The 14382-nt window shown below is 39.2% G+C and overlaps 1 protein-coding gene across 9 annotated transcripts in view; it reads right to left on the bottom strand.

Moving 5' to 3' along the window:
- TIAM1 (TIAM Rac1 associated GEF 1) overlaps nt 1-14382 on the bottom strand; it is a 229617-nt gene that overhangs the window by 193145 nt on the left and 22090 nt on the right. For 7 of the 9 annotated variants that reach the window (XM_061627834.1, XM_061627835.1, XM_061627833.1 and 4 more), the window contains one exon: nt 7248-7401. The exons of the other annotated variants lie outside the window; for them this stretch is intronic. The gene's annotated coding sequence lies outside the window, so the exon portion shown is untranslated. The remainder of the gene's footprint in view (nt 1-7247; nt 7402-14382) is intronic. 9 annotated transcript variants of the gene reach the window in all.

The following is a 14382-nucleotide window of genomic DNA, read 5'->3' as shown; positions in this document are numbered from 1 at the left end:
CCTGGGAAAGAGGGGGGCATACAATAGTCAATTCTGCATGTCTTAGCATCAAAATGGCAAGGATTGAGAACCTGTAGCCCTCCAGATGTTGAACTCCAGCTCTCATCATCCCTGACCATTTGCCAGGTATGTTCTATGGTAATTCATATCAACTAAGCAAATTATGAAGAGTTTCAAGGTGGAATAAATCTATAGCCACAAACTTAATTCTGTTGTGTACTGTTCAACCACATGGATACAGTAAGGTCTGTTACATACTTCTTTTACAACTGCCAGAAATTCAGTCACCAAAAGTTTCAAATGTTTTGGTTGTTCTGCATTTATAGATCTCGATTGTCTACAATAGTTAGCAAAGATCTTATGGTACCTTACAAATGTAGTGCAGCATAAGCTTTTGTGATCCAGAGCCCATTTAGTCAGATGCAGCTAATCAGTGACCCATTCGTCAACACTCTTAACTGGAACAGGTTGCTAGGCAACCAATTTTTACTCCAGATACCTTTGAAAGCTAACATAAGCAATAGGTAAAAGTCAACAAAATAGCTATCCTATGATCCTATTTAAAACATTAACACACAACGCTATACATGTTTACTTGAAAAGAAGACCCATTATGTTCAACAATGTTTACTCCTTTGAAAATGTTTAGAATTACAACCAAATAGTATTTTATTATACCTCCAAAACTACTATTAAAAACTAGGTGTGTGGGTGTTTTACAGACAACTATTATATTTTAAAGACATTTCACTATATACAGTTATCCACTAATGGGCAAAAAACCTTGCGGTTTAAGAATTTACATGCAGCCAACAGACATTTCTATATCAAACTTTAAAAAGCAGGGAAATTGGGCCACTGTAGTGAGTGTACCAGGGGAACAGGAGACCTGACCTCCTCTCTGAGATATTGGACTGCCCTACAAATTTGTCAAAATACAAACACAATTTCGGTTGGTCTTTCACAGTCCAATCCACTTCCTGTGTAGCTTGGAAGAATTTGGTAACATGTACCTTAGAGCAGTGTACCTTGGAGAGACAGTGTGGGGTAGTGGTTAAGATGTTGGACTACGACCTGGGAGACCAGGGTTCGAATCCCCACACAGCCATGAAGCTCACTGGGTGACCTTGGGCCAGTCACTGCCTCTCAGCCTCAGAGGAAGGCAATGGTAAACCCCCTCTGAATACTGCTTACCATGAAAATCCTATTCATAGGGTCGCCATAAGTCGGAAAAAACTTACAGGCAGTCCATTTCTTCTTTTTCACCTTGGAGCATATGGTGACTGGTGGCAACACCTGCCATCTCCAAAGATGGAGAATTACATTTTTGTATATTTGTTGCTGATCTTCTTACTTTGCTTTTTTCCTGTGTTACCAATGTTTCTACAGAGAATCAAATCTCAAAAATTATATTTCTCTCATTATTCATCCTAGAAATCTGTGTCAAATTTATTTTTATTAATTTCAAAGCCTTTGTATATGTCTATGTCATATTATGGTGAAGACAGCCTTTTGTTTTTCAAACTAGAAGTTATGTTCTATTTCTATTTGGGGTGCATTAACAGTTGAATCTGAACCGGCAGTTTGATGTAAAATCAGACCGATTACAATATGTTGCTACATAAACAATGAATCTAGCTGTTGGAAAAAACAAACTTGGCCTGCTCAAGAGGCATGTTTCCAGCCTGCTATGCTTAAACCACTCCACTTAAGGAAAGATGGGCATGGTCAATTAAAAACAGAGAGCACGCCTAGAAATTTGCTAGAATATATTTCAACTCCCACCGTTTTATCTTGTGAAAATTAAGACTCTCCTCATATCCACTGGAGACTATTCTGCAGAACAGTCAGTGCCATTATTCCACAACTGTTTTTGGAGTTTTTTTAGTGTAAATTTTGCAAAGTGTTGCTGTACTTCACATATTCGCAGAAACAGAAGCAAAAGAAAATGATTTACTATAAGAAACTTCTCTGAAATTGCAAAGTAAATCAAACATATTTAAAGTGACTATCTGAACTATATCAACTGTCTCACTATTGTTGCTTCTTCCCCGCTAAAACAAGATCCGCACAGCTCATGTCTTAGTTCTGTTATTTTGGCTGATTGCAGGTGTTGCCACTATTCAGAGGTACATGTTACCAAATTCTTCCAAGCTACACAGGAAGTTGGTTAGGCTGTGAAAGACCAACCGAAATTGTGTTTGTATTTTGACAAATTTGTAGGGCAGTCCAATATCTCAGAGAGGAGGTCAGGTTTCCTGCTCCCCTGGTGCATTCACTATAGCTGCCCAATTTCCCTGCTTTATAAAGTTTGATAGAAATGTAAGTTGGCTGTAGGTACATTCTTAAATCACAAGGCTTTTTGCCTATTAGGGAATAAACATATATTCATGAGCAAAGTCAAAAAGAATACAGACATTTCCTATCTGACCACTGTCTTGTAGAAAAATTTGTACAGCAAAGAGAACATAGCTTTTTTTAAACATCAGGAACTTGTCAGACCTCATTACCAGCATTTTAAAAACACACCTTTCCAGTCCCATCAGAATGCAGTGTGCAGAAAGGGAAGCAGATGGCCTCATAGTAAGCACAAGGCATAATTCACTGGAGCTGCCAAGGATAGAACTGGAGGCAGGAAAAGGAAGCCACAGCTCCACACCAAGACCGAAGTCGTCCTTGTATTTACATTATTTTTATGCTGCAAGTACTGCTATCATGTGGTTTGGCCCATTTTATCTAGAATACATAAGCATATACAATACTCAAGAGTAACACTTCTCCTCTCCTTAATGAAAGAATTTAATTTAAAAGAAAAAAGAGTACATTTGGGGCCCATTTTCACAACCGCCTTTCAGCAAGGCAGCTGCTACTCAGTGTGAGGTTTGCCAGCCGAATTCTGCATGTATTGATCTTTAGAATGTCCGCTTCTTCCAGACTGCACAGACATGGTAAAACCCAAAGCAGTCACCAATTCTGTGCATGTTCTCATCTTTTGCGCAACCACCTCTGCCTTAAGTATGAGCAGTAGCCACCACGCTGGAAGTTGATTATAAACAGGGATGTATTTTAGGGTTGTGGGGGGTCATAGACTCATTACTTTTTTGGGAACAGGGTCCCAGCCAGGTCCTTCTGTATGAGCTAATCAGTATGAAAATGAGTGTCAGACACTAAGACGAGTTCTTGTCCTTTTGTGCTGACTAGGGTCAATCAGAGTGAAAGGAGATGAGTCAGCCACTGAGAAGACACTTCTCAGTAGCTAACACACAGACTCCCCTTTCATGCTGATCGGTCATTGTCTCCTAAGGACATCTGCTGTAGTGGAATGTGGCCTCACGAGACAACAGAGAGACCAAGGCAGATGAGGGAAAGTGAAAAAGAGGGTGTGGCTGTGAGGGGATGTGCAATGACTATCATGAAGGGGGCCTGCACTTCTGAATTTGCCACTACATTACTGGTTATAAAATGGGCTCTTCGTTTGCAATAATTGCAACTTTAAATTCAAATTTGTGTTTTAAGAATTTGGTGAATACTCTGCTGCTGCAGTAAATTCGCATAAGCCCACACAAATCCAGAGTGCCCAGAATGATACTATATTCATTCAGGCAACACAAATAACAAGGAAATGATAGTTATATTGAAATTCAGAGAAGGCCAATACATGTGACCTTTATTTCAACAAGGCTAAAACTGCATGAGGACAAGCTGATGCACTAGGTGAGACCCTGCAAAATCCAAAAGGTCTCAACTTCCCACCCAGGATAATGGAGGGAAAACTAAACTCTTCAAAAAGAAATATGCCATTATGGCTCACATTCAGCAACCTGCCATGTCAATCCAAATACATACTTGTATGTTTTGAACTTTTGTTTTGAAACAAGTATATGTTTGGTCTCTATTTAAATACTGTTATGGTCAGCCCATCTCTCTCAGGTAAAGGAAAAAAACACAAAACACCAAAGGTGAGCTATCAAAGCTCCATTAAACTAAGTGGAAGCTGTACAAGGGGACTACTGTGCAGCTCCATTTCAGTGAGACTTGCATAATCGGTGCCTCAAGTCTTTATTCTCTTTTCAAAATGGGTCAAGTTAGTTGAATTTTTCAGTTCATCTTGTTGAAGCACAAAACATATATTAATTCTAAAAGTATAAATACAAACTATTAAAAAGTGTTTAAAAACACAGGCAAATAATGAAACATAATATTCATCTGGGGGGAATGGATTGTGCCATTTGATTTTCAGTTAAACATTTTTCAGTTGAATTAATTTCAAGGAAGTAATGGGTGGCGCTATTCTATGGTCTAAATTAGCACAGCTGCCACCATGTCAGAGCTTAGTCTGGCATCAGGATCATGTACTTGCCTAGCAACATGATCAAAACCACAACAGTAGGAAAGAGCACTGACATAGCAACCACCACCACCATTCCCACAGAGTCCCTGGCAACTACAGCCACTAATCATAATGATGTTCAATTATGACACCCCCACATACTCTGAAGGCACCAATCAACACACACTATGACAATATCACAGAACCCAGTCCACACAGTCCTCCCACACACAATGGATAAGCACATCACCAATGAATCAACATCAGAGCTTCCCATCGCCCAGGGATTAGGAAAACATCTTGTAGAACCAGCTATAGGCATTCCAGGAAAAAGAGTTCTAATCCTACTGCGGGGGCAAAATCTTGTCACTCACATGAAAAGCTATTAATGACATGAAAGGCAGAGGGAAGGGATCCAGCTGGACAGAGAAGAATGCACAACATGACAGAAAGATCCCAGAAAGCAACACCATGAGATGCCTGGTAAAATAATGCAGTGGGAAATGGGAGATGTCTGTTTGAGAAGGTAACCACGAATCCAATTCAACCCTAACCTGCAAAAATCTGGGGGCTGGCAGAGGACAGGCAGAGATCCTTCTTGCAGCACCTTGCTGCATCTCTATAGTGGGTGTGGAGAAGGTGGCTTCCATCCTCTGGCACTACATTGATTGGTACACTAGGCAAGGCCAAAGTGTTCCTTTCCTCTTCTGTCAGCCCACTCACTTGCCTGCATGAAATTCCATGCATTTGCCTACATGTTGCTCCCTTTTGTCTATGGCTACCGGGCTACAGTTTGAAGGCTAGTTATATTTAAATATAAAGGAAGTGAAGAAGCCCAAATGCAGAAACAGGCAAATATTCTGATCTGAAAGGTGGCGCCTAGCCTGTTCAGGATAGGGTTGCACTCTTAAGAATCAGGTTCACAGCCCAAGAGATCCACCATTATGTCTTCAGAGGCCCAAACGACCTTTGAGGTACGAAGCACCTTTCACCAGCTGAGGTTGGTGTACCAGTTGCAGGCTTTCCTGAACAGAAATATCCTTGCTCTGATAGTATCATGTCTGGACTACTCCAATGTATCCTCTCAAGTGTTTTCCAACTTCCCCTACCATCAGTAGCAATCAGAGACAAGGTACCATAACTGAAGAAGCCCTACTTCTAGAACTCCTCTGCCCCTACCCCCCGGCAAGGAGACTCACTTGGTGGCATCTTTGCTTACTTTTTAGCACCAGATGAGAACTTTTTATTTGTCCAAGCTTTTCAAATTTATCAGTTTTAATTCTCTCAAAATAACCATTCCAGCAAGAACCTTACTAGCTGAAGAGCAGATTAAATGGTTTTCCAAATACTTATGTGACTCCCTGTCCCATTTGCTCCTCTAATCTTGTCCCATAGATTAGAGATGTGGAAGGTCATTGCCAAACTTCTGAAGGAACAGAACATTAAAGAATACATTTTCCTCTCCAATAGGTTCACTGACTAATCTTTCCGTTGCTGTTATAAACACTGAAGCAGCAAAAACCATAACAAAGGTAACATAAGCTATACATCTGACTGAAATTAAGATTTGCCTTCATCATGGGCCAAACAAGGTCTAGCTACACTGCCTCAGGTGTGCTCGGTGGGCCTGCTACTAGGGAAGACCAAGGCAATACATGTTGCCTGAATAATCTTATTTTGGTATTGCATGTTATTTTAACTGTATTGTATTTATTTGGGGCTGCGGTTGTACCCAGATATTTTATAATGCAAGTGGTTTATGAAGCTTTAAAAGTAAAATAAATAATCCTGGCATCATATGGTCATCATGTTATTTCTGCTCGATACCAGATTTGAATGTGATTGTATTGTGCAAATCGTTAGAAAGCTACTTTGAAAGCCTCCGAGGAATATAAAGTGAGCTATAAGTAGTATTCTTAATAAAGTTAAATGAATTTTTAAAAAACCTAATAAAAACTGGCAAGTAAGGAAACAGGAAGAAATACAATTGCAAACACAATATTATTTTAATGTAAAATCATGCTAGTGAACATAACATATTAGGTGTTATATGCCTTCAAGTCGATTGACTTATGGTGACCCTACGCAGGGCTGGTTCTAAAGGACGGCCAGGTTGGGCACTGGCCCGATGGCCCCTGGAACTACAGAGGGCCCCTCAGCTCCCTTTCTGTGATCCGTGCCCCCTCACCCCCCACCTACCTTTCTGCTGTCTTTTACCATTGCCCTTAACAAAGATGGTGGCCACAGTTTTCCTAAGGTTCTGAAGCCCCTGCCGCCATCTTAGTTGATGGCAGAGATGCGTGCACGTAGCACACATGCATGCCAACAACAAAGATGGTGGCGAGGCGTCATCCCATTAGGGAAACTGCGGCCGCCATCTTTGTTAAGGGCAATGGTAAAAGACACTAGAAAAGTAGGTGGGGGCATGGGGGGCATGTACATGCATGCGCGATATGCATGTGCAATGCGCACATGCATGCACAAGCACATGAGGGGCCACGGCAAGCTGATGCCCAAAGGCCCCTGCATTCCTGGAGCCGGCCCTGACCCTATGAATCAGCAACCTCCAATAGTATCTGTTATAAACCACCCTGTTCAGATCTTGTAAGTTCAGGTCTGTTGCTTCCTTTATGGAATCAATCCATCTCTTGTTTGGTCTTCCTCTTTTTTTACTCCCTTCTGTTTTTCCCAGTATTATTGTCTTTTCTAGTAAATCATGTCTTCTCATTATGTGTCCAAAGTATGAATACCTCAGCTTCATCATTTTAGCTTCTAATGATATAACATATTAGAGCACATTTTAAAGCAGAAAAGGAGAAAAAGATTTTATAAACTACATCCCACAAAAATAAGTTTTAAAAGCTCTACATACCATATTGCCATGGTAAATATTTTATTATGTGTAGAGAGACATTACCTTTTTTCCTAGAAAATAAATCACTGGTGCTTCTATCCCTTCCTCCTCCCTGCCAGTCTATATTGCTGTCAGCAGAACCAATTCCAACTTCTTAGACTCTAATCCTGTCACACCGACTTGCACAACGCCAATAAAGAAACAAGATATGTCCTTTCTGTGAAAGAAAAGAGATAGCAGGATTTAACAATACACTTTCAACATAAGGCAACTGCGAATAATGGCAGTCCAGCTTAGTGTGAAAAGGAAAGTACAGTAGTCAGCTTCTCAGCTAACTCAAGGCATGCCCGGTTTGGAGAGATCTTCATCCTGCAGCAAGGATAGTTAAGTGAGGAAGTAGAAAAACATTTCAAGAGCGCATTTCTGCAAGTGGGGTATTCACATGGGTGTACTTTTGGTATCTTTGCCACTTGAAGAGAATTAGAAGTAATCTTAGAGATGGGTTCAGAATTTAGAACTAGCAAGACGTCTACCACTCTAGGGAAACAAAAAGCATACTTATCCCATGATAATGGAACCTTCTAATGATAAACCTGTGTGGTGTAGTGCTAACAGTGTTGGACTAGGACTCAGGTTCAAATCTCTACACAGCCATAAAGTTCAATGGGTGGCCTTGAGCCAGTCAGTATCTCTCAGCCTAACCTACACCACAAGGTTGTTGCAATGATAAAATAACCATGTATGCAATTATGAGGTCTTTGGAGGAAAGGTAGGATATGTGCAATAATTTATATCACAGTCAATTTGGATTTCAAGTCTTGTGCCTGCAAAGACATTTTAATAAGCCCACAAAATGGTTAGAAATATGAAGGCCAATGAGTTCTAAGTCTTCCAGAATAAATTACAAAAATATACCATTATAACACTGCTGTTTCACACAGAAAGCTGTAAAAGAGGGCAGACGTTCAGCCAAAGGTTTTGGAGGGGAAAGAATGGGAGGCAGAGAGATGCATTCAGACATCACAATAAACTATCACCCATGATGAGAACATGCTGCAGTAAGCCATGGGCTCACACATTCCCCTCTCCAGTGTTCTTCTTAGGCACACCTACAAGGAGGAGTTCAGAAGCTTTCACTTCCAGCTTAGATTAACCACAGGTTATCATTTCATGCAAACACAACAAACTGTGGTTAAATGAAATCATATGCAAAAGCTTCCAAACTCCTCCTCAACCATATCAGAGGACAACAGGGGATGGGTGAGCACATGAGCCCAAACTTGCTGTGGCTGATTTAAAGAGCACAACAACCCTGCCAAGGGCTTTCCAAAGCAGGTATATTTCTTGGTATTTTTTTAAAAAAATAGAGTATTCTGTATTATATTTTTACTTATAAAGTGTAAGAAACAGAAATGGGTAGCATAGAAATTGATTAAAATAATAAAAATGGTTAAAGCACAAAAATCCTCAAAGTACTTCACTATTTTATTACTGTCATTAGGCCCATAAGAGTTTTCTTCTTTTTTTAAAAAAAGAAGGAATATTCACCCAAACTAGAAATTGTCTCTGCTCTTTGTTAAACAGAGGCAATTCCTAACAATCTAATTTCTTCTCCCAGAGGAACATTGACTTTGATGACAAAGAGAAGGTTTGAAGGCAAGAAGCAAATGAAGGGTCTTTTAACTGAAACGATATTAGTTGAAAGGATACTTGAAAGAACAAACATTACATAAGACAATCGATCCTGTATCTCTTAGAAGCAGTTCCAAAGATGATGCGTAAGCACAGAAGGCAGCTACCTAGCAAATCTTTCAGAAGTGCTGTAAATACTTTATTGCATAAGCTGATGACTCACATCCAAACTGGCTGGCAACACAGCAAATTTACAGACTGGAAGAAATAGAAGCAGGTAGCTTTCATGGAAGCTATATGTTCATCCAATTTCACACAGGATGGGAGTATCAAGTACAAATTATCCTTCACCATCCTGTCAAAGGTTTGGTAGATGGGCATTTCTACCAACCATAACGATTTACCAGCTACTCATAAATAATTGCTTTTCTATTTCTGCAATATGTAATAGAGCAGAGGAAAACCCTAGAGCTTTCCACAAACAAAAGGATCTTTTAACAGATAAGAAAGGAAGGCAGGATGTCTGCCCTTGAAATACAGGTCCAGGCACCTCTTCTTATAGACAGATCTGCTGACTCACATAATTCCTCCCACAATTTTCAAAGACAGCTTTAATATAACCATGGGAAGGAAAGACAATTTGTAACAGACACTTTGATGGTATAAACAGTTCTGTTGTCCCCAGCTTTACCATGCTTCTGCTGCCCACAAAGAAAAGAAAATTAAGAAGCCACTAGATGCAGCAACTTAAAAAGAAAAAGACAATGCCAGATGTGAAACCTTGCTTGGGTAAACATATTCCACTCATATACTAGCTACAAGAAAGTGTGGAATATGTATATTGTTTCAAGGTTTGTTTCTTCCTTTTGGGCTTTAGGTTTTTATATTGTATGCTTTGAAATCTGTGTTACATTCTATGTTTAAATCTCTTGGAAGTTGCCTAGAGATGATGGGTATAAGGCGACCAACAAATGAAATGAATGATAATAATAATATCCTTTAGTTGAATTGATGTGTCAAATTTAGCAAAGGATGCAACCATATTCCCAGATCCATTCACCACTGTACCTTCCCCAATGGTAGTGTCCCTCACTCTCTCTCTCCCCTCTCACACTATATGGATAGATATTCACTAACAGGCAAAAAAATCTTGCGGTTCAAGAACGTACCTATTGCCAATAGATATTTCTATCAAACCTTATAAAGCAGGAAAATTGGTCAGCTATAGTGAATGCACCAGGGGAACAGGAGACCTGACCTCCTCTCTGACATATTGTACTGCCCTACAAATTTGTCAAAATGCAAACACAATTTGGTATTTCACAGTCCAATCCACTTCCTTAATGGAAGTGTGTGTGTGTGGAGCAGGAATGGAGTCCTCCCCTTCCATGATACCTTCCTGTACTCTTCCTTTGTGGCCTGGCCTTCTTTCCACTTCTTTTTATGTTCCGTTTTTAAGCATGGCCCCTGGTGGTCGTTAATGATCTGACTCCTTTTCCTTCTGATATCTTTTCATTTTTCCGATCTCCAATTTTTTTTGCAGATAGTTATCGATATTATAATTGCTGTTTATTCATGAGTCTCCACTGGTATCAATCTTTATTCTGAACTCTGTAATGATTGCCTGTTTACATTACTTTTCAAGTGCACTGTAGGCAGATAAATCAGTGTCTTCCCCCCTGCTGCTTTCAATCAATACCTCATTCCCACCTTATGCTTTCTGTCTGTCAGTGAAAGGGAATATACGTTTGAAGAGCTCTCATAGAAAGTAGATCAATAAAAGTATCACTCACTTACAGATTTCAAAGCGAAGTTAAAAAAAAAAATTAAAAAAAAAGAATCAATTGGAAACCAGGTGTGGAGAGTTGCTACTTCAATATTCTCTCTGCAAAGACGGAAAATATCAGAAATAATAATTAACCCAATGGCAACTCTGATTACTGCAGAAACGGAGCCCATTGCTAGTGTGGAATGTGCTGATGGTAAATCCATGGGTCTTCATCCTTGTAAGACTCCTAGGATGAAATGAGGAAGTAGGAGACATACAAATGGGGCTTTTTGGGTGCTATGCATCAAGTCCTTTTGAGAGGGAGAAACATATAATGGCTGATTCCACAATTTGTTATATTAACAAATCTGCTGATTAATTTTAGGTGGTATATGCTAGATTTTTTTTAAAAAGATCAACAGAAGCCAAATTGGATAGCTTTCACACAGGGAAAATTCCTTCCAACTACCCAATTTGGATTTTTTTTAGCACACCTAAAATTATTCAGAAAAAAAGTTGATTTTGTGATGTATTTGCACTTTGTGTTTGTCTATATTTTTTAAATGCTGGATAAATTACAAGCTGTTCCTAAAATTATGTGGTCTGACCTTTCTTATATTCTTTCTTTTGCCCTTAGGAGTTGCAGCAATATGAATAGCAGACTTTTGGAGAGGGAGGAAATTCTTTACTAGATAAAACATGGCAATAACATAGCAACAATCATGGAGGTTTTGGATACACAGAGGACAACCATATTTTGTCCAAAGATCTGGCTGAAGAATCAACAAAGCATAGTAGGAAGCTGCCTCATACCAAGTCAGGGCAGTGGTCCATTCAGCTTAGAGGGATGGGGAACCTGTGGCCCTTCAGATGTTGTTGGATACAAACTCCCATCCAGGATGAGGAGTAGTCAGGTATGATGAGAGTTGCAGTCCAACAACATCTGAAGGGCCACAGCTTCCCCACTCCTGGTCTACAATGACTGGCAGCAGCTTTCCGGGATCTTGGGCAGGCATGTTTCCCAGCTTTACCTGGAGATAGACTTGGAACCTTTTGAATGTAAGGCATATTATCTACTACTACTGAACTTCAGCCCTTTCCTATAGATATTGTGAGGTTTGTGAATAGAGAGAGATGGCAATCCTCTTGAAGAAATGTGAGAACAGTACTAAGTATTATCATTACTCTACATTAGTCAAATTAAGTCACTAAAATATATTTTGATAAAAGAAACTCTGCCTTTCCATCTTCTTTCATGGAAAGACTGGCCTGAAACAATGTTATAAAATAGATAGTGGTGTGGGGGAGCATATATGCTTGACCAATTGAGTTGCACTTAGAGAGGTGATAGAAGCAGAGATACAGTTTTGGCATAACGGTCACACGTCTTAGGCAGATGTGTCCCAAAGAAGCAGAACTTCTATGATGGCTAAGTAGAGTATGGCTCTGTTACACAAGGACACAATATTAGATTTCTTATGAAATCTAATGGTTGATACTTGCCTGAAGCAACTGGGCCCCTTAGAGACTGATCTTGATCATAGCCAATGGGGAAAGGATTGTGATAATTACAGTAATGACTTATTTAGTAATGTCTAAGCAGTGTAAAAGCTATTTGAATGAAATGTGCTGAAGAAACAATTGCAAGAGAATAAGGTTGAACTGGGTAGAGGAAAAAGAGAGCTCTTTACATTCTTTAGGACCATAGGAAGCTGCCTTATACCAAGTCAGACCATTGGTCTGTCTATCTAGCTCAGTATTGTCTATGCAGACTAGCAACGGCTCTCCGGGGCTTCAGGCAGCCCTACCTGGAGATAGTAGGGATTGAAACCTCTGTGTGTAAAGCAGATGCTCTACCATACTCTAGTTTTCATTCATTTTCACAATAACTCAGTAAGCCAATACACTTAACACCTCCATTGTGTAAATGGAGAATAGAGTCTGAAAGTCACTAATGTTTCATGGTAGGTCTAGTCCAGATCTTCATCTAATAATATGAACCTCATTCTGTATCTAGTACTATGAACTCTGTTTAAACAGCTGCCCTTTTTGGGCATTTGGGTAACTGAATGTTTACTTCAACAACAAAACAGGTCACCTATGAAATGTGTTCATATATATGAAGTAAATATGTAGCTTTTAGATTCTGCACCAATAGCTTCTGTGGATTTGTAATTTTTTTTAAAAAAATCGTTGTTGATCATTACCTTCAATAATCACTGCTTTTAGAAAATGCATAATGTCTGACATCACACTTATTTTCTGCAGACTATAACATGGAAAAGACATAGCCTGTGGTGTACTGGAACATCAAAAACAGAAGTTAGTCTTAATGAGGAAGTATCAGTCAATATAATAATTTGCCAAAATAGCTAAAGAACACTGAGAAACTATATGCAGAAATACATATTTTGAGACATGCTGATGTGTATGGGAATTGGAAAATATAGCAAGTAATGAGGAGTAATTAATTCGGACTTTAACCAGATTGGAGTTTGGGATGAACTCCTTTAGAGTTAATGTACTGGAATATGCAAATTCAAGTGGAAGTGTATGCATTTTTTAAACTGCTAACAAACTATCAATAACTAATCATCAGAAAATAGGTTTCTTATTTTAATAGATTTCATTAAATGCAGATTAAGCCTAAAACGATTTTCAAAGAGCCATCTTGAGAACTTTTTATTTTTACATCTCTTGATGTAAGATGAATGTAACTTTCAGTAGTTGGTTTCCTGGGCCACATCATTCTCAGAAATACTAATTTTTTTATTTAACATTTTTTTGTCTCACAAGATGATACGGAACAAATGTTGTTAAAGGGGAAAGAAAAATAATTTTAAGTACAAGAGAACAGAATGCCAATACAGTGGGGCTAGACTATAAAATATAAAGCTACTATTTCAGTTTCCTGGCTACTAGGATTGGTGAAGGATCACTTCAGAAATGCCAGTCTAAACTGTCTCCTCTCAGCCGGGGAACTAATGGAGCCCCTGACACTAATTGTGTTCTCTCACTGTGGCTGGGAAGTCCTAGCATATATATTTTTCTTTAGCCATTCTCTTTGTGCTTATAGCTAAGAGTGTAACTTTTACTTCCATTTAAGTACGCTCTACAACTGTGGAAAAAATAATAGGTCCACCTTAAAAAAATGAGCAACTGTCTACAATATCCTTTCAAGAAAGGAAGTTCTGTATGGCAGAAAAATACAACAGTTGACTTGTGTTTCAGATGGATTTCTTGGAGGTCATGTGTGGATTAATATCAATAAATAGACTCTGAAATTGCAAGAAAGCTGCTGTATTTTGGTTTCCATCTATATATTAAATTATAATAGAGGCTGGTTTACAAAGCAGACACTGTTGAAGCCACAGAACTGTGAGTCTAAGGGGCTATGCTGTTAAAACAATGCAGAAAAGAGCTGGGGCTACCAAACCACTCAAGATTCATGAAAATAGCCCCTGATGATGTGTATAGAAGGGTCACTTTGAGGAGAGTGCTGGACCCAGATCTTGTCGCCTTCCTCCAGAAGACTGCCAATAATTGTTCTTTTCAACATTTCTCCTTGCCTCTGGGCCATCAACTCTGGAGACAACTAGTATTCCTTTGGCCACAGGATTCCTCAGTTGCCAATTTCCTAATTTATACCATGCAAGGTAAAGAGACAGAAGCATGCATCAAAGCCTAAGCAGTTCAATAATATTAATACTTTATTTTAATATTGACTTGGATAATCGCAGAAGCTATTTAAAATGACAAGTGAGCAGAAGAGAAATTGCCTCACTTTTCTGCACTTAA

Source organism: Rhineura floridana, chromosome 5, assembly GCF_030035675.1.
Source record: "Rhineura floridana isolate rRhiFlo1 chromosome 5, rRhiFlo1.hap2, whole genome shotgun sequence".
Taxonomy (NCBI): domain Eukaryota; kingdom Metazoa; phylum Chordata; class Lepidosauria; order Squamata; family Rhineuridae; genus Rhineura; species Rhineura floridana.
This window is presented reverse-complemented; position numbering and strand designations above follow the sequence as displayed.